The following is a 19,551-nucleotide window of genomic DNA, read 5'->3' on the forward strand; positions in this document are numbered from 1 at the left end:
ACTAAATCAAGTTATCAAACAGTTCATAAATCATAATCAAATAATAATAAACACCACAATTTAATATTAAAAAAAAACCCCACAAAGACCATAATATGATGAGCACTTTTTCTTTTTCTTTTTTTGGGTTCAGGTACGTAGTATAGAATTTAGTTTGGGGATAAAAGTAAAATTAACCTATTTTTTAAGGAGAAATAAAAAATTAGTGGATGTTAAGAATTTTTTTATTTTATTAAATTAATCAGAGCGGGACCCAAAAAATTGACGCGTAATTCCAAAGTGTATTTGGGATTGTTTTCGGAACTTTCCTTCCTGGATTTGTCTGTGTGTAGAGATTGATTGTGAAATAGTTCACTTTTCTTGACGATCGAAGGACCGAAGCAAACCCAAGGTTCACATTTCGATCGATCGAGGGAGATTTGTCGGAATTCAACGTGATCTTTATTGATCGATCAACATGAGTTTTCTATTCGGCAAGAGGAAGACACCTGCAGGTTCACATTTCGATTTTGTTTGAATTTTGTTGCTTGGGTTATCACTCGTTGACAAATCTAATGATTTTATTCGCTTGAAATGTTCTGTATATCCTGGAATTGTGAACAAATAGGTCTCAAATTTTGGTTTTATTTGTTTTAAGATGGTCCTTCTGATCACGATCGTAGAGGGCGTATGTAATCTCCAGTTAGGGTTTTTATTGTTTATCATTTCACTGAATTCTTGCTTCTCAATTTTGCTAATTGCGCATCAAAATACTAAAATTGATATAACTTGCTTAGGTAGAGTTTACTTTTGTAATTCATACAAATGGAGTAATTCCTAAATTGGATCATGTTTTTGAATTCTATGTTTTACTTAATTTAGTTTGTAAAGCTGCGGTGCTGAATTGGCTTTCAGTTTCCATATGTGCCTCTGTGTAAAATCAAAACAATTGAGATGAAAATAGAAAAAGAGGGAAAGAAAACCGGGGACTTGAAGCATTTTCTAGGTTCAATTAGCAGAGATGGAGAACCCTTCTAAGCTCTTCACAAGTGAGTTACAAGCTAAGAAGCACACCGACACAATGCAGACACGCAGGAACATAAATTTTCAAAAAATGTAAGACACGACATGTTGGGGTCACGTGAAAAAAATGTAATTTTATATATTTATTATGTGTCATATTTTTAAATATTTAATATGTATTTTATATTAAATATTTAATTTTATCAAATTTATCAACTTTAGGTAAGTATGTAATTTTATTAAAAAAAATTTAAAATTTTAATTTTTTGAAAAACATAGTCCTCAGCATGTTCCCAGCGTGTCCTTAGCGCATACTTAGTATATCTGTAGCATGTCCCAAGTGTCCGACTCTTTCTAGTGTATCCAACATGTGTCCGAAGCTCTCCGTGTCGGACTCTCGTACGTGACCTCCGGAGAGGTGTCCGTGCTTCATAGATTACAACATATTTTTCATTGACAATTGACTCTACAAATCACTTGCAAAATAGTAGGCTATCTGATAACGACTTAGGCACTATCTATTACTAGTACTACAGAAGTACAAGACTTCAACAACTAAATAACTTCTCGAAACTAAATTGAAACTAAATTGAGAATTCGAATACAATGCAAAAATTACTGCAATCTCAATTTCATAATAGTTTGGATACATGACTATCTGAAAAGTATTTGATACTTCTCAAAATTAACATCAAGTATAAGATATGCTTAGAAAGTATTTGATACGTATGTGCGAGCATCCGATGAATGTCGGTATCTGATACAATTATGATATGGATACGGATACGACTCTTTTTTAGAAGTATTCATGCTTCATTGTTAATTAGTGTTCTATTACATTGACAATAGTGTTATTTAACTAAAGTTCATTTTTTACTCCGTATTACTTGACTGCAATCATTGTGTGATGCTTTTTTGTTTGCACACATGAACTTTTTGTTACTAGTCATTGCATTTTACATGTAAGGCCCTATTAGCATGGAAGACATAGACACGTGAAATTTAATCATCTTGTTCATATCAAAGCCTTACGACCTAGGTATGAATCAGCCTTTTGGGTCATTTTTTGTGTTGCATACTTAATATATCTTGTTCATATCAAAGCCTTATGACCTAGGTATGGATAAGCCTTTTGGGTCATTTTTTGAGTTGCATATTTAATATATACTAGTGTTACTAGAAAATGTTGGTACCCTAATGATTGTATTTTGGAATGCACTTTTTGAAATGTGGTATACTTTCATTCTAAAGCGGTAAATTCAGCAATTTGAGAAGTTTTGTTTTTTGTTTTTTTTCCAATATATTTTCTTTTATCAAATATAATGATACAAAATATAAAAAATGGGTTATAATGCTTAAGAAATGTGTTGTTACAATATTAATTTAGGCCTCATTTGGGAATATAACAAAGTAGCCTAAAGCTAAAAAGTCACTAAAAAATTTAAAAAGCCAACAAATACCAAAGAGTCAAATTTTTATTTCCATTCACTCTACTTTTTGCACATCTTTTCATAAAAAAACAAAGTCATCCCAAACATATTAGTTTTTTTATCTCATATTTTAGCCAAAAAATCAAAAAATCACTAAAAAAGCATGTTCCTAAACGAGGCCTTAAAATAAATAAGGATGTTCCTAAACAAGGCCTTGGATATCTAATTGTTAAAAAAAAAAACTCAACTAAAAGTACTTTAAATTCTTATAGCGTAAACTACACAAGTCTACCCATGTTGTACCACTACAAGAATTTTCACTTTTGGCGACTAAATTTTTAGTCGCCAAAAGTCATATTTTAGTCGCCTATTGTCTTTAGCGACTAAATTTTTTGGTCGAAAAATTAGTAGCCAACGAGTAGTCGGGAAATATAATTGCCGACTAAACCTAATTTAGTCGCCAATAGGTTTAAAAATTAATTAAATAAATACATTTTTGCCGACCAATTTTTTTGTCGCCAAAAGCCAATTATTTAGTGGCCGAAAAATTGTTAGCTACTAAATTTCTTAGTCGCCAAAAGCAAATACTAGTGTTTTGGCTACTAAAATTTTAGTCGCCTAAAGTCAATCTCTTTTGGCTACTAAAATTTTAGTCGCCAAATACTATTTCTTTTTGCTACTAAAAATTTAGTCGCCTAAACTTCAACATTTTTTGCTACTAAAAATTTAGTCGCCTAAACTATGACGTTTTTGGCTACTAAATTTTTAGTCGCCAAAAGTCCTATTTATTCTTCAACTTTTGTTTTTAACTACAAAATATTTTAGTCGCCAAATGTTTGATTTTCTTTTGGCTACAAAACTTTTAGTAGCCAAAGGTTTGATTTTATTTTGGCTACAAAACATTTAGTAGCCAAATGGTTGTTTTTCTTTTGCCTACAAAAAATTTAGTAGCCAAATGTTTGATTTTCTTTTGGCTACAAAATTTTTAGTAGCCAAATGTTTGTTTTTTTCCCCCCCTTTTTATTGGCTACAAAACGTTTAGTCGGCAAAAACATGATATTATGTTTTATTACCAATATTATAATGTGTCCATAACCTGTCTGTGTTCCATTCAATCTGTAATACGTATATAAATAAAATGATACATAAATTATCAATCATTTCACAATCTGCATCCGTATACAAAAAATAAATTACTTTAACTGTCCAAGTACATACAAACGAACTATTGTCCAAACTAAAATAATAATTCCATACAACATATTCAATCATACAAAAAGTAAAGCCCTCCATATACAAAAATTACATTTACTATACCATGTGAAATGACCATTTGGCATGGTACAAATTACCATTGTAATCTGTACCACGACAAAAGGTGATGTATGAACCAAGTCAAAAATACATCTATGTACCACGACAAAAAATCAATTTAGTGGACGGCTTCAAAAGGTGATCTATCTACCATGCCAATAATTATCTGTTCCAATAGTTTTATGTATTAGGAATAGTTAACTGCACAAAAACTAGAGACGATAAAAGTATTATATTACTTCTATACAAAAGTACAATTTCTTCTCCATATACCAAAATATCTCTGCAAGTCCACGCAACGAAGTCATCTACAAAAAACAAAAAAAACGTTAGAATTGGACCCAAAAATGCCCAACTTCATGAATGAATTTGGGAATAAGTGAGAAGCAACCTTCCATGATGAATCATTTATCAGTCATTGTATAGTCTTTCTAAAGTCTTTTGTTATAAGGAACATTGTTAAATGCAGAACAATCATTATTAAATCTTTCATTAGTAACATACAGCTAATGTAACAATCTTCTATTTGTATGCATGTATGCCAAATTCTGTGGCTAAACCAATATCAAAGCCCAATGTGAATAGAAAGTATTCTTTTTACCAACTTCTTCATTATTTGTTTGCAAAAGGCACTTGAATCATTAGATTGGATATAAAACCATCAGTGCTTATTAATGTATGTCAGTGCCATTTTAGAGAGGATATTAGAACATGTGATAAAAATAATAACACACGTGTGTACGTTCACAAAATTAGCAAGTTTAAAACATTTTGTCAGTTGTCACAAGTCCTATTTGTAATGGGAAAGCTGCCCGTGACAGTCAGACGGAGGTTCGGGGGATGTTTTCAAGTTTCGCCCCCGAAACGCCATTTTTCGACTAAGTTTTGGGTATATTCATCTCTAAATCCCAACATATAGGTCCGAATAACATTCTGTCAGTTGTCACAAGTCATATTTGGCATGGGGAAACTGTTCGTTTCAGCGACACATATGTTCGGGGGCTGTTTTGAATTTTCGCCTCCGAAACGCCTTTTTTCGACTAAGTTTTGGGCGTATTCGTCTCTAAATCCCAACCTATAGGTCTGAATAACATTCTGTCAGTTGTCACAAGTCCTATTTGGCATGGGGAAACTGTTCGTTTCGGCCACACGGAGGTTCGGTGGCTGTTTTGGATTTTCGCCCCCGAAACGTCCTTTTTCGACTAAGTTTTGGGCGTATTCAGCTGTAAATCCCAACCTATAGGTCTGAATAACATTCCGTTAGTTGGCCCAAGTCATATTTGGCATGGGGAAACTGTTCGTTTCGGCCACACGGAGATTCGGGGGCTGTTTTGAATTTTTGCCCCCGAAACGCCCTTTTTCGACTAAGTTTTCGGCGTATTCGGCTCTAAATCCCAACCTATAGGTCCGAATAACATTCCGTCAGTTGTTACAGTCATATTTGGTATGGTGAAACTGTTCGTTTAGGCCACACAGAGGTTCGGGGGCTGTTTTGCATTTTCGCCTCCAAAATGCCCTTTTTCGACTAAGTTTTCGCCCCAGAAGATTGCTTAATGTATTACAATTGCAAATCCACCTTCTCCAACTCACTTTTGCCAATCAAATAGAACAATGCCAAGAGAATCATATGGACTACACATTACAAGCCTACATGTCCTAAATGGAAGGCTGCAAAACCCACCACAACAATGGATTTGCCACAACTGTATAATACAGATTAAAAATGCATTATGTTGCAGTAAATTCCAAGGCAAGATTCTTAAAAACTCACAGCGTTTCCCCACTCCAATTACCACTTGAAGAACCAAAAACCACCTTAATGGATGATGATACTTTAAAACAAAATATTAAAGACCACTTCATTGAACCCGGAAAACTTCATATCCTACTACAGTAAATAAAGAGTTAAAGCAAGTGGAAAACTACCATTACAACAGTATTGCTAAAAAGTTCTAGAACCAACAATGATGTGAGGTCCAGCCAGAGTTCTTCTAAAACTACAAAGATCTCATGCAAATTTACTCTTGACTTAACAACATAGTATCAGTGCTCACATATCAACATATCAAGGTGATTCAAAATGATGTTAACTACAGATTCTCGCCTAATGTAGCTTACTTAGGGCCTCACAAGGTTGGCCATCAAAAAATCCAACCAAGAAAAAATATTCAAATCACTCTTTCATTAAGCAGTAACCACAGTAAGATATTGTGCTATTGTTAGTGAACAGATTAGGTCTGTTGTAAGCTTAGCCAGCTTGTCATCTCCCAGATTAAGTGAGATGGGTTATTATCATTGTGGATGTTGTTTTTTCAGAGGGGATTCCCTTCTTGTAATGTAACTATTGGCTATGTTTTAATACTCAAAACATTTCCTTTCATGATTTAAGTTGCAAAAAATTATGAAAAAGAGCAGTTCAAATCAATGTTTTAGATGGAAAAAAATGCCCATAAGATATATCAGTTCTCTAAACAAATATCTGGTCCGTTTAGCCTATGTCAATGACCTTGCAGCTGTGCTTGAATTTTTCTTTTCTTTCTTTGTGTGTGTGTGTGTGTGTGTGTGTGTATAAAAGTAACATCAGAAAAATCTCGAGTCAGGATTATGGCTGCTTGAGTTGAGTTGGTCAGTTAGCACCAAAATAAGAGTATTATCAATTTCACCTTTTCATTATTACCACACAACAGGACACATTAATCACACAATGTGAATATTGTAAGTCAATTACACCGAGTATTTACTTATGAATACCTGTGTTAAATGCGCCCATGCCTCACGGAAACTTTGATCAAGTTGAATTGATTTCATATGTGCCTCCTCAGCCCTCCTGTAATCACCAATTGAAGATAATGCCAAACCCTGTAAAAGTCAAAACCCGCTCCATCAATATTTTTTACATGGAAAAGTGCCTGAACTTTCTCAAGCTGATTGTACTAGACCCTAGATCAATAAATTTTAGGAACCATAGAATTACCAAATATGTGTACGCTGATTTGTTATCCTTATCAAGCTTTACACATGCAGATAGGTCTTCAATAGCAGCATCAAAATCCTTGAACTTGAAATTAACAATCCCTGTATTCATTCCAATCCTCGTAATTACTAGTATGCCATGGTATTCTTATTACCTTCATGCATATTATGCACAAGAATTGCCATCCTTATGCTCTTACGTAATGTCTACATTAGTAACATTCCATATTCACAAAACTAAATGACAAGAATTAGTCAAGTTGTTATTGATAATCTCTAGGTGATAACAAAATAGTTCTATCACAAAATCATACTATCATTTTTGGCATAGAGATAGTAAATAAAAAAATCTTTATCCAAAATGATCAATCTGCCATCTTATCCACTCATACTTCAAATGAACAACATCACCTGCAATTGTATCTAGAATACTTGAGCATGAAAAACTGAAGAAAGATGTAGACAATCATCAATAGCAAACAAGAATTTCCAATCTAATCCTCATATTCAAATACAGAAGGGTACTTATACCAGAAAGAAAAAGTTCTCCGAAAAATTGAAGAGCTGAGTTTTAGCAAGTACCCCTTTCATGTAATATATCCGCTGAGTTTGGCTCAAATTCTAATGCGTTGGTCAAGTCTACAATGGCCTGGTACCAATAGGTAATTAAACATGCCACAACAAGCACGGGAGATATCAAGCACTTGCATTAATGATAAAGATCAATTCAATAAAAAAAGAGAGTACAATTTCAAAAACACTTCAATCATTTTTCTAGTCTAAATGTAGAGGAAGACTGGACGATCATACTAGTCTAATTAGATGGATTAAGTTCAGGACCAGAAATGCAAATACTAACCATATCTTGCTCCTAACATATCATGCATCTTTGAGAGGGTCAGCATGTAAGTGAATATATAAATGAATTGGGGGATTTTGCAGAGAGACACAAATTCAAATCTGAAGAGAGAGAGAGAGAGAGAGAGAGAGAGAGAGAGAGAATTTCATACACACAAAACCAGACAAAGACCTATAAAGTAAAAAATAAAAAATAAAAAATAATAAAACAATAAAATAACACAGCAGTAATTACTATTTCTCTTTATAAAAAATGACCCCTCGCAATACATTGTGGTTTATTAGCATTCACCGACAAAGAACTACAACCAAGTTAGATACGCACTTCATATACAAACACCACACTTCATTTAGCAGATGCACCATTTCATTTAAGGAAAAATAGAAATAACTGACAGTTTATACAGCATATGCACACAGGGACACTACTTCCAACAAGGTTTCTAAAGTAACTATCACAACCCAGATAACATCAATGGAAGCTTACCAGAAACAAATAAACAAAAACTTGCATTGCACACACCAATCCTTACCAGACAAACTAATTTTGACCACACAGGCTATTTAGTTAAACTCAGCAGCCATTACAGTGTCGCTTCAACTCCAATGCCATATGCCAACCTTGCCATATTTGTTTTGACTACCCAACACCAAAATGACGGACCCAATGCACAAAACGTTTTTGGGAAGGCTGTATTAAATTTTCGCCATAAATACCAATGTATTATACCTAACAAACCTAATGTCTCTTGTTATGGTATACCCAATTGTAGACGTCCCCGAACGTCCCGGGAGGATGAGTCCCGTTCTGTTCATATTGGGTTCACTACAGTTCGGACTCAAATTGTCACGATTCTTAATCTGAACCAAAGAGTCCAAGTCCGGCAAATCGTTTTGAGAAAAATAGATTTTTTAAAAAGAAGTGCCAAACATGGACTGCTTTGCCAGATATAGAGTCGCCATCTAAATATTTTATTTTTGGAAAAATTTAGGAAATCCTGACTCGTTGCCTAAGGCCACGTGTCCGTCATCACCAAAGTTGCCTCGGCTCGAGAACTTGGGTACGATTGGGGAAGGTCAGCTATGAGCACCCCCTCTCGCCCGATCAAAGATCGGCCTCTACTAACCATGATATCTTGTTTTGAGAACATTACATGTTCTTATTCCGGTTATTAGCCTAGATTTACTATGTTATGCGCACAGCAGACAAGTATAGACTGGGTCGTCTAAATTGGAACAAAACATTTCATGTTTGTTTGTTTGAAAATGGTTTGATGGTGCTACCCGCAAGTAGGCTAAGACATGAATTTTGCCACCCTCAAGTGGGCCTAAAACTCGTATTTAATGCGTAGTTCCAATTTAAGTAACTCAACCTTCACCCACAGGCATTCAGGCAGTTATAACACGTAAGCACATAGCCTCATGGTAAGCATGCTATCATGGCAACATTCACACACATGTGGCATGCTAAAGCATAAAAAGCTTACCTAGTACTCCAAGCCAAAACAGAAACTAGTTAGTAATTATATGCATGATCCTAGTTCGTGTTAAAAATGACTAATGTAACACATGCAAAGATGCAATCTAGACAGGCTCGACTATTCTAAACATGGCATGTGAAATGCAACAGATAACATGTATTCAATTTGAGATTGAAATACAATGCAGTTAGCATGATGCGTCGAGCCCGGTGCATACAAGACAAATGTATGAATGCACCCATGCATAGCATAAGGATGCTAATTAAAATATGCCCTAGTACTAACCATCAAAAGCAGGTAATTAAAAGGGAGAAAGAAGTGGGGATTGGAAGACATGCATCACACACATGCACGTTTATTACAGTTGTGTCCTCACTCGGAGGGTCCGAATAAATAATACACAACCAAATGAATACTACTAAATTAATTATTACAGAACTTTTAATTAATTAACAAATGAAATGCAAAAGAAAGGTGACTGCAGCCTTGCCTCGGGATGCGTGAATGATGCATGCTCGATCCGCCTTGCCCGGAAACCCGTACCATGCCACTGTTGCCTCTGTTTACACTGCCTCACCACTCTGAAAATTATGAAAGTCTCTAGAACTGCTTTGAGCTTCCTTTTGAGTGTTGTGGAGTGCCACCGGCCAGAGCAAAAGGCCATCGGCCATGGGAATAAGGTTACCGATCAAAGATGGTGTCATCGGCTGGGCATTGATGGCCGGTCGGCACTAAAGATGGCCGGTCGGCCATTGCTTCCTGTAGAATCCTGCAATTGACAGCAGCAGAGGGCAAGCAGTGTATGGCATGGAATTTTTCAAGCAAATGTGTGCATGGCCACTCTCCTTATCATGCTAAGTACTCAAGGGAGTGCAGCTCTTGGTACTTGGGCCACCAGTCACGCATTTCAATGCATGATGGCCAAAGGTACCAAGTTTGCAACTTAATGTAAATGCATGCAACAAACAAATGAATGCTAACACCCTATCATGTTGAGATCAAGGGCATTGACGACCAAGGATTGAGACGTTTTTCGTCACTTTAAGTACGAACACTCCTCAATTCTCATGCTTGGTTTGACACCCCAAACCAAGCAAAATGTAATGCAAGTATGCAATGTACCTCACATATGCAACATGGGTCAAATATGCAACATGAAGTTAAGTAAGCAAAGCATGCCAAATGCAATGCAAACTAAACATGCCAATGTGTAATGTACTAAAGCATGCAACATGCAAACATGTAATGGTGGACTTAAACCATAAAGGACAGACCTCAGCCTTGCCATAAACAGTGGCCAAAAGTGCCAAAAATGGTAGACAAGTGCTCATGCAAACATGCACACCAATTAGCCAAAAACCCAAGCATGGAAGGCTACTCTCAAGAACACTCAAAGGTGGTAAGCATGGACATTAAACCCTCATGTTAACTTCTGAAAAAAACATGTGAATGATGATGCCAAATCATGCTAGGGAATCGATGCAAAATGAAAGGCATTCAAGGCCACAAACGAGAGCATTACTCAACACCTACCCCAAGCAAGCATGGTATGAGCTATACAACCAAAAACAGAGTTTTAATGCACCAAAATAAGTCCCAAAACCCCCTGATATGGCAGCTAAGAGACACAAAACAAGAGGCATGCACAAAAAGCCATACATAGAGCATAGGATCATGTCTCTCCAAAGCATTGAAAGGATAACAAAATGCAAACATGCAAGCATAAAACGTGGACTGAAATGATGTAATAAGTGGTTCCAAATCACTAAAATAGCCAAGATAGTGCACGCTAATGACTCACACACCCGATGCCAACATGCTAGAATGCAAAGGGGTTATACAAAGCATGAAATGCATGACCAAATCAACACCCAACAGACCTCAAGCATGGCAAAATATGACTAAAAGCTTCACAAAGTTAGGTAAAAATGTGCAAGCATGATGGTCTAATGGCAAGATTCATTTCTAGGCAAAATGGGGGAATACAAAGCAAGTGTATTAAGCATGAGAGAGGCCATTAATCCGACCAAAAACAGAGGCATATTATGACCTAATGACACCCAAAAACCTCTGAAATGGAGCCAAAGACAACTAATCATGCATGCTACCCTTATGAGCCAAAAATGCAAACAAAAGAGAGACAAAGGGAGAGGGGTGTCCCTCCCCTATGCAAGACTTCAAACCCCCTTCTTCACCACTGAAAATCCACTAGATTTCAGTGGTGAGAAGGCCAATACACCGAGGTAACCAAAGCTTAACAATGGAGGCACAAAGAGGGCCAAACAAGGCCTTAGAGGGGAGGGGGGTCGACCCCCAACACCAAAACAACCTTAATGAAGTATCTTAAGCATGCAAATACACGACTTTTTTTAGTTATACACAAAGTCTAAATCAGTAAGCAAGATAGGTTAAAGACTAGTGCAAGATTGGGGAATCTAAAGCAAAAGTGTTACCCTTGAAGAACACCTCAAGAACAACAAGCTCAGGCCCCTTCTTCTGATGAAAACCACCCCAAAACCTCAAGAACAAACTCTCAAAGCCTCCAAAGTTGAAGTATGGTGTAATAGTAGGTGACTTAGTGCAAAACTAAGGTCAAAACACACTTTTGGGGTCTCTAACACACGCAAAAGGGGAGAGAGAGGAAGATGTAGAGAGAGAAGGTGATATATATCAGAATATATATGTAAGCTCTGGTTTTTTGCTCAACCCCTACAAAGGAGAGGGGAGGTCTCCTTATATAGACAATAGAAAAGGCTAAGCTTCCAAGGGAAGCCAACAAAGGGGTCAAGGCTTCCTAAAGAAGCAAAGGCAAAGGGGCCAAGGCTTCCATAGGAAGCTGGGACAGGTGTCTAAGCTTCTTGAGGAAGCTAAGACAAAGGTCCAAGCTTCCTCAAGAAGCTAGACCAAAAAGGTGCAAAAGGGGCAAAACAGCCACACTCGTGCATGGGGAGGAGGGTCTGTGCATTCCAGCTGGCACAGCTGGCTTGCACCATGCCTGAAAAAGGCAAAAATGTGGCACCGGCCAGAAAAGGAGGCCATCGGCCAAACAGATGGTCGGCCGACCACACTAAGTGCCGACCGGCCAATGGTATATTTCACCAATGGCCGGTAGCCTCAAAACACAACCGGTGGCCTCAAGCCATGGCCGGTGGGTATCAGGGGTAGCTATCAAGCTACTCTCTACCTTTAAGTGCAAAAACAAACAAGTCCTTGGTGTAAAACCAAGCACAGAACAAGCAAGTCGAGAGATCCTGAGGCAAGGCGCGTAGCCAAGACCTCCGGGAACTCAAAACAAGCACGAACATGGATGATCACCGAGTGTTCAAGTGGTGACGTCCAAGTCTTGAGGACGGTCAAAAATGGGGTGTCGACACCAATGCGTAGTATTGTTTAGTGAATATGTAAATCTAAGTGTGTATAAGTGTTAGTATGAGACGAATGAAATTCTTCTTACCAAATACGACGATGCCCCGTCTAAACCCTCCAACAATGTTGATAGTCGTAAAACCATAGAGTTCAAATGATTCAGTTGTTCTTATTGCGCCTCCCTTGCTTTTTTTCCTTCTTCTACTTCTTTCATCAACTTCTCTCTCTCCCTCGTCATCTCTTCACGATCTCTCTGGCGCTCTTCTTTCTCCTTCATCAAATTTTCTTGAAGAACGTCAATCTCAGATCGCATTGCCTCCATTTGTTTGTCATGAGATCATGTCGCACTATCAGATGGCGAATAGGGTCGTGGGCCTATCCCAAATCCACGCAAGTAATTCTTTCTCTGTCCAAGCAGTTGCCGTGAGAGTTCCTCATGTGTCAATGGGATCCCCGCATCCGTGGCTGTCGTTTGTAGATTCACCATCACATCCTGTCATTACCAAAACAAGTGGACTATTCAACAACGGCACAAAGAATCACATGCAATTTTCTGCTAAGATAGGCATTAATATTACAACTGTAGGCGAAAAAAGTTTACTCCTTGCATGTAGCTCACCACATTTGGGATCAATCCATTCATTTGTTTTCTTCGATTTGTGTGATTTTGAATAAAATTCCAGAAAATCCAACTCCCCATTTTCATCTGCCTGTTAGTTTCAAATAACAAAATTAATTAGTCACAATAGTAACCATGACTTTCATCTTACATATGTAAGTGCTGACAAATCTGCTCCAAATGTATGTAACTCACCATGAGCAACATTGCTATTGGAAAGGAGCGAGATCCACTGGTGTGATTGTATGGCAGCAAACTTCGGTTTGCCTTACCAGCTTTAGAGCGTTTCTAAAACAAGAATTATTCAAGAATTAGTACATATCAACGCATAATACACAAATAAAACAATAGGGTCGTTTATATTTGTTTGTTACCAAATGAGATTCATCCTTCCAAGCGACATCAATCATGTGTTTCCAATCATCTAAGCAAACTCCTTTAGGCAGATGACTATATGGGTCATCAACACCCTCTTCTACAAGTTTTTCATAGTGTTGCTTCAGGGTGTACCTCCAGTCCTTGTACAAGAGATACGCCTTCGTATCAACGATCTCTTGAGCTTGCTGATCAGTATGGAAATCCTCACCAATTTCAAACGTGTCCTGCAAGCATGTGTGTGACATATTACAAAAATGGAATGCCGCAAAACATAATGTACATAATGGAGACATTTAGTTTAAGGTTCGAACGTACTAGCACAGCCTGTACTACAGCATCTTTGATACTCTGATCAATTTTCTTCCATGACTTCACTCCCTTAAGGGGGCACAACCGCCTTATCTGCAAGCCCAACTCATTTGTGGCAGGCGTGGCATTCCCTCTAGTGAGTGCATTAAGCATGCGATTGACATATACATGTAGCTTCTCCCCTTTTTTTCTCGTAAGCCTTTTTTTGCATTCCTTTTCCGACTGTAGGACCGCGTACACGATTTGAGTTACTTTTCCATGGTCAAGAAGGGGCAACAAGTGTAAGGCCTTCACATGCAATTAGTTCGCCAAACATATAATGAACAATAATTAATACTAAATTTAACAATCATCCAAGCAAATTTTATTAGGGATTTGAATTTTGTAAGACATGCAAGAACTTGTTCTTCTAGATGACATAAAATCCATTGCTTCAGTCAAGTAAAGTGATCTTTAGGGGCCGAAACACACCTACAAAACTACAATGGTCTTACCTACGCCGTGCGCCTGTGTCTCTTCCACACATGTTTGTGTGTCATCCAGCAGTTGTGTCTCATCGGATAAAGTCTGTGTTGTGACAACGGCAGGTGCAAATGTTCCCGAGGGTGATGCTATGGGGTCAGTTGCTGTTTTCTTACGCCGCCCTGTTTTCATCCCAGGAATCATGCTTGTACCTGGAAAGTACAAGCAAGCAAACATGATATATTAAGTAAACGCATCACATGCATCATCGATATTATGAGGACATGAATTGATATACACAAACCAATGTTATATAAGCATCATCGCTATTATTAAGCAAACATTGATAATGATTGTCAAATAAAAGTGATATACACAAACCAATGTTAAGCATAAATGTGAAATACAGGAATTAGGTAAAGTATCTATTAAGTTTCTTCTAGAAACAAATTAACACCACGCAATTTAACTTTCATGTGAACGAGTATATACTTAAATCACATTGATGCCTAAGTTTAATTAAACCACTCATGAAAATCGGTGCATTAATAAATCACCTTGATGCCTAAGTATTTTGAATATGACAGTAGTATAAAGAGATCTTTTTAACAAAAATGTAAATAAAGGAAGGAAAGAAAGCTAAAAATACAACATAGGAATCAACTCATGACCTTGTCAAGAACATAGTTCTCATCAAATGGACCATTTCCATGCAAATGGTTATAGACAACATCCGAGACAACGCGAAGGCCAATATGGTTGACATCAAGAACAATATAAACAAAAGTCCTAAACTCTTATCTAATTACATAACACATAAAGAAGGGGAAAGAGACTTGAGCCATGTGGTACTATTAATCTTAGTTATGTATAATTTTATTATTGTACTGAACTGATTAGTCATATGCTTAATTAATAATTTTATTATCGATTAGTATTATTTCATCAAAGGGTAAGTCAAGGACTACAAGCATTCAATCACTTTCAATTGTAAGTCAATGAACCCAATTTTTGTGCATGATGGTAAGTCAATTCCATTGACTATATGAACCAAACAATAATATCAACTTTAAGTCAATGAACCAATAAATTTTTGTCCATGATGGTAAGCAAATACATGACTATATAAACCCAACAATAATATCAATGTTAAGTCAATGACCCCAATTTTTGTCCATGATGCTAAGTCAATTCCATTGACTATATAAACCCAAGAATAATATAATAACATCCAACAAACCATCCTCAATAAATAATGAATGACAATAAAAAATTGACAATATGGGCATTTTAAAAGAACATTTCATTATCCGTCACTCACGAAGAAATTTATAACCAAAACCATGAAACCTAAAAAATGGAAATTGGGTCTTACAAGGTCAGTTTGTTCCATTCATACACTAGCTATTTTAGTGGACATATATATTCAAGATCTTCGTGAATTCAAAACGCCTCTCGACTATCGCAAAACAAGATCTTCATGAATTCAAGACTTAAGTGATTTTGATCGCTAAACTTGAACACTGTAATATGGTTAGGCTTTTGGGATGTTGCATCCATGAAGATGAAAGAATGTTAATTTACGAGTAAATGCCAAATGGAAGCTTGGATTCTCTCAATTTTGGTGTACCCTGTGGATACATTTTGCCTAAATTACTCCCCGAATCAAGACACAAATCATCACCACAAGGAAGGAACTTGTTGGCTACCTCAACCCCTCTTTCAAACTGCAAGACCGACTGACTATCATTGAAAATATCACAAACTGTAAGGGTACTACTCACGGGTGAATCCACGAGTCCATCTATGGCATTACAGGTACAATTAGATGAGCCAACAGACGACTGACAAATGGACTGTGAACCAAGATCTGTGACCACACTTCGGACCGGACAAGGCTCGTTCTCACTATTATCAAGTTTTGGATTTATAAATCTTGATACATTACTCAAATCGAACGAGTTTTTAAGATAGTGGATGCAAAAGTTTTGATATTGAGCAATGAGCATCACAACTAGGATATTCAACCTTTATAATGAATGGTTATAAACTATATTACATGGATTGGGGTAGAGGTGTCGAGTGTGAGTATGTATGTAGAGGTCTAACACAATGATGTGTTGTGTCAGATATGTGAAGCCCAAGTGAGTTGATGACATCTGTAGTGTGAAGGTTCACAATATCAAAGTACAATACCCATCTATACTTCTAATATGTAAAAAAAAAACACTAGTGTAGTATCTATTGAATATGATGTGCTGTCAAGCCAAGTGAGTTGATGACATCCTATTAGTGTTGTGGTTCACCATATCAACAGATGTGGACATATATATTCTTCTGATATGTTAAAAACTAGTAAATATTGGGACTATTGGCTTCAAATCAACTCGCTTCACCAATGAAACCTTTTTGACAATCACCACCTCCATTGTAATTTGGCTAATAAATAACAGATTTAATTCACAGCTAACCATCACAATGTCAATAGTTAAAAAGTCACAATAACAAGGATAAGCTTAATTTGGCATAGCCTTAGAGATGAGGATTATGAACACAACAATTCTTATTAGTTGAGCAACGTCTTAATCCAATCAAACATGAAAAACAAGTCCTTAGACGATTCATCTTAGCAAGGCTCAATCATATACGATTTGATGCAAACATTTTATTAAGTAATGATCTCTAGAGTTTTATATCTTCTCTCATTTATCAAATTAATGCAATCCATCCCCAATTTCAGAGCCTGCCACTTCTCTTTGTTGGTGTTTATTATGCATAGAAGATATTGTTTGCATATGGAGGCAAGGCGATAAAAAGTGTATATAAGCACAATGTATGTTGATCAAAGTTAGTATAACATGATATAGCCGTCATATGGGTGAAAATGATAACTCCTCCCACTGTAAAACTTAAAATCTAACACTAAAACATTTAATGAAAACTCCGATCTGAGAGGCTCGAATCGGTTTGTTCTTCATATTTGATAATGTTCACTGAACCATAATAGCCGCTCAATTGTTTATCCATGACCACTTATTTTACAAGAATTAGTTAAATTGATTATACCCAAAACCTTATAAAAGTACAGCTCCAAACCAGATTCTGTTTGCCCCATATATATATATATATATCTTCCCCAATCTATCTGCTAGTTTACAAAATACGATAGTCAAAGGCACAATGTATCAAATACCCAAAAATTGAAATCCTAAAACAAGTAAGGTGCAATTTTTGAAATATCTGCAATTTTTGAATCATCAATAAATCTGCAAGGATTTCTTCGAAATATATATAATAAATCTGCAATAAATCTACAATTTTTGAATCACAAGTAAGGATTTCTTTGAATCATCAATAAATTTGCAATTTTTGAAATATATATAATAAAAAAAAAAAAAAAAAAAACTGCACATACATATATATGTGTGCATACAAAACAAGTATAGATTGTGGGAGAACGAAAAATAGACTGTAGGAGAGAGCTCGAGCGAGAGAGCGAGGGACAGATGCACAGACAGAGTGAGAAGCAGAGCGCGAAAGCGAGAGAGAGAGAGCGAACCTGAGATGTGCGGCTGCGACAGTGGTGCTTTGCGCCGGTGGCGGTGGCCGTCGCAATGTTGCCCGTACAGTAGGCTACGGTGAGGGGGGCTGATCTGTGTGAGATTTGGTGAGGTGTGTGTTCGATATACTGTTGTGAAGTTGTATACAGTATACAGGCAGAGCAACGCGCGCGCACCAATAAAAGAGGCGCAGGTTTTCTTATTTCAACCTTTTAGCGACTATATTATGTTTTAGTCGGGAAAGGAGTCAATAATGCCGACTATAATGTTTTGGTAGCGAAATAGAAGTCAATAGCGACTAAAATATTGGTCGCTAAACGTCATCTTTGGCGACTAAATCATATTTTAGTTGGGAAACAGCATTATTACAAATTAATTTAATTTTTTTCAGTGTAACATGTACGAAAACGACGACTAACAAATTATTTAGTCGCGAAAAAGTTGAATTTTGTTGACTAAATCAAAATTTTGTCGCCAATTATAAATTTTTATCGACTAAAATAATTTAGTAGCTACATATTTGAACCAATGCGACAAATTAATTTTTAGTCGCCAAATATTATACTTTTGGCTACTAAAAATGTTTTAGTCGCCAAAATTAGTCGGCAAAGGTGCATTTTTTTTGTAGTGTACCACAATTTAGAGCAAATGGTGTACCATGTTCCCATTTCATGTACGAAAACGATTCACATTCCAAGTAACATAGTTATATACCCATGGAGCATGGCATGCACACGTCATTTAATTGGAATACTATTAGAGTCTTACCTTGGGTTGTCGTTCTGCATAAGGGTTTAAATGTTTATTTCTTATAATGATAAAAGGAACCTTAGGTAATTGTTATATCTCACAAAACTTATGCATTGCATGGCATTTTATGATTTTGAACTCATTGCTTTATTACTTTGGAAGTTGGAATATTGGAAAGAGGGTAAATAGCATAGTAATCCAGGAAGTGAGTCGGTTTTGGAAATGTGTTGTGTATGGTATTGGTACCCGTGCGAGGAGTCAAGGTGCCCAATTATCCTGTCTTGTGCTTGATGCCGGACGAATGTAGGAAATGTTTTTGGGCGTTCACTAGCCCTGCCGTATTGTGAGCCAGCAAATGTGGAAAATATATACGTTTTAGGTGCCCATCACCCCTGCTATATTGTGAGCTGGTAAATGTGAGAATAATTTTGATATAAAAAAAAAATATATATATATATATATATTTATATGTAATTGACTTGTGCATTAGAATTCTATGGTGTATTTACCACCCCATGGTTGATCTTGAGTTTGATACTACAAAAGTGCATTGAGCATCATCACTTTAAAAAAGGGAAAAAAAATCATGGATTTTGTCGTAACACGTGCATAACATGATCATATTTATATCAAACGTTTATATATTCTGTTAAAAATATTTCTACTGGGCAATATTACTCATTCCTATTATAACAACATTTTAGGGATTGGTGATGTGCGTCCATCCAAGTGAAGGATAGTGGATATCTTTTAAAAGGAGCACTAAGTCTCTTTTGTTGTTTATGAGCCACAGCTATGGAGCTTATTTGTCTCGAGTTAGTGTTTCCTAATTTTGTGTAATTAAGGCCATAGCCTTGAAAGATGTAAGCCATCAGGGTATTTTTATTTGCATTTCTCTTACTCTTTGAACTACTTGTGTATTTATTTTGTTTTGTGGAAAGATCTGAATGTAATGTGAACATGTATGACTTTTGAGAAGTTCAAGGAGGAAGAGAAGTACTTTTCAGGTATCAAATTGATATGTTCCATATATTTCTTTGGTTCTTCTA

The 19,551-nt window shown here is 36.5% G+C and overlaps 1 long non-coding RNA gene across 1 annotated transcript; it reads left to right on the forward strand.

The window, feature by feature from the left end:
* The first annotated feature begins 312 nt into the window (after positions 1 to 312).
* On the forward strand, positions 313 to 19,517 carry LOC145790674 (uncharacterized). The gene is made up of 2 exons (XR_014329600.1): positions 313 to 494; positions 19,207 to 19,517. It is a non-coding gene; the product is annotated as an uncharacterized LOC145790674 (long non-coding RNA).
* The last annotated feature ends 34 nt before the right edge of the window (positions 19,518 to 19,551 follow it).

Source organism: Camellia sinensis, chromosome 5 (genome assembly GCF_055761805.1).
Source record: "Camellia sinensis isolate YWXY chromosome 5, ASM5576180v1, whole genome shotgun sequence".
NCBI classification, from domain to species: domain Eukaryota; kingdom Viridiplantae; phylum Streptophyta; class Magnoliopsida; order Ericales; family Theaceae; genus Camellia; species Camellia sinensis.